General features: G+C 55.8%; 1 pseudogene; it reads right to left on the bottom strand.

Moving 5' to 3' along the window:
- Positions 1 to 599: 599 nt before the first annotated feature.
- Positions 600 to 1,707, bottom strand: LOC144098223 (uncharacterized; annotated as a pseudogene).
- Positions 1,708 to 2,458: the final 751 nt, after the last annotated feature.

The raw sequence follows: 2,458 nt of genomic DNA, 5'->3' as shown, positions 1-2,458 counted from the left end.
AGCCCGTCCCGGGGCGTTAACGAATGACGCAACCATCTGCTACGGCCACGGGTGCCTCCAGCGCTGTTGCCACCCATACGGGTGGTGCCCAAAACGCCAACATCACCAGCAGCACCTCCACGGGCACTGGGACCGGGAGCTTGTACGACGCCGCCGCTAGCGACGCCAGCCTGAGCACTTCGAACGGCACCTCGACGCCGGCTACTGGACCCATGCAACGCTACATCTCCTCCGAACCGTGAGCACAAACGCCGAACGCTAGCAAACTGGGTGTTGCTGGGTAGTGTGTATTGGTAGTCTTTGTGTTTTGTGTTAGGTTTGTTAGTTAGGTTTGTTAGGGTACATTAAATGTGCGTCTGTGTGGGTACACCTGTCGCCTAGTCCATTCTTTCGGCCCGAGTGTTCTCTGGGGACCCGTGACAGTTGCGTATTAATTGCTTGTCGCAGCTCCCGTTGGGAAGAGATGTAGCCCGCGGTGTTGGAACGTACCAAAACCCCTTTTTCATGTGCATGTGAAGTTTTAAAATTCAGAAATATCCTACCGAACTAAGTTACTTTCTAACCGCAATGGCTGAGGCGCGCGTTGCAGTAAACGGCGCTTACAGTAAACGGCGCTTGAGCGGGCGGTGGTCAGGAGCGCGCCAAACGTCGGTCTTCCTCGGGTAGCTGCGCTGGGCGACGGGTGGGCGTGTTGGCGGCGGCGGCGGTGGTCGACGGAATTGCGGCGTTACAGGGTCCTGGCGCGGTCGTGGAGGGGGACCTTGATGGCGGGCGACGGCGGCGTAGGTCATCGCTTCTGGCTGGGGCTCCGATGATTGTGGTTGTACCTCGGGAACTCCCAGCGATCGCTGGACTTCTTCTTTTACAATTTCGGCAACTGAGGCCACCTGAGGTTGCGATGAAGGGAAGATTCTTTGAAACCCCTCTCGTACGACTGCCCTGATGGTCTCGCGCAGGTCGTCGGTGGCCAGTGACTGAACTCCGGCGTAGTTTGTTGAGTTCGTGCGGCGGTTGAATTGACGGTTCCGCATTTCGAGTGTCTTCTCAATGCTGGTGGCCTCGCGAAGGAACTCTTCTACGGTCGTCGGTGGGCTTCGTATCAGTGCGCCGAAAAGTTCCTCCTTTACACCGCGCATCAGTAGGCGGACTTTCTTCTCTTCAGACATTTCCGGGTCGGCGTGGCGGAACGGACGGCTCATTTCCTCAGTGAAGATTACGATCGTCTCATTCGGCAGCTGCACTCTGGTCTCCAGTAGAACTTGGGCTCGCTCTTTACGCAGGACGCTTGTAAATTTTTTGCAGGAAGCTGCTTCGGAACAGGTCCCACGTCGTCAAGGTGACTTCTCGATTCTCGAACCACGTCCTGGCGGCGTCCTCCAATGCGAAATAGACATTTCGCAGCTTGTCGTCGCTTGCCCAGCTGTTAAACGTAGCGACCCTCTCATACGTTTCCAGCCAGCTTTCCGGGTCCTCAAATAAGGAGCCGCGGAACGTCGGTGGTTCCCTGGACTGCTGCAGCACGATGGGGGACGCTGGGGCTGCCATTGGGGTTGCCTCCGCCACAATCTTCTTGGTCTTCCCGGGTAGAAGTACGTGCTCCGGGGGCAGCTGTTGAAGACGGCGGCTTGCTCGATTGTCCGGGACTACGTTGGTGTTCTCTTTGCGGTCCGGGCTTGGATCACGGCTTGTCGGGGGCGTCCGGTTCATTAACAAAGAAAGAAGGACGTCCAGCAGATGTAACGTGGTGGTGACATTGAAGAACATAGCAGCAATACTTTGAAAGACAAAACAAACTTTTATTGGGCGAACCTGTGCCCACAAAAGGAGGCTACACTTACAGCACAACGGTAGCGGCGAACACGGTAGGCGATCGTCGAAAAGCTGATCCGCGGGTCAAGCGCGTCGGCTGTTATATAGAAGTCGTCGAATGTTCCAGACTAATCGTTGGGACCCGCGTGCCTTCCACAAAGTTCTACACCATTCGCGTCAGGCGATGAAATCAGATAACGTAAGGTTCGGCTACAACAGACAGCGAATAGAAGCATCGATGACTTGCCAGAAACATTGGATAGTTGCAGGCGCGTCCCGCGCTGTGCGATAACACTTGTTAGGCGGCGAAACGTGGAACGTGTCAATAGGATCCAATCCTGGGAGTGCCGCGGACACGTGTTTTTTCGCGAACGTTTTCAATGGGCTCTCTGGTAGGTAGGTAAACTCTTTTATTGCGCCCAAAAACAGGGGACCAGTCAAAGGACCGGTTGCGCTGACTTAGAGGAGGTCGGCGGGGATCCTTTGGGATGCCGCGGCCTCCACCGCGCGCTGGATAAGCCAGCGTTGGTCTGCTGGCTTGGAAGTACACAGGAGAGACTCCCACGCCTCTGGGGTGTTTGCGTTGTCTGTGTTGTAATGTGTACAAGTCCACACCATGTGTATGAGTGTGGCCGGAGTTGAGTAGTGT

The sequence above is a fragment of the Amblyomma americanum genome, chromosome 7 (genome assembly GCF_052857255.1).
Source record: "Amblyomma americanum isolate KBUSLIRL-KWMA chromosome 7, ASM5285725v1, whole genome shotgun sequence".
Taxonomy (NCBI): Eukaryota; Metazoa; Arthropoda; class Arachnida; order Ixodida; family Ixodidae; genus Amblyomma; species Amblyomma americanum.
The sequence above is the reverse complement of the archived record's forward strand: the minus strand, read 5'-3'. Positions and strand labels throughout refer to the sequence as shown.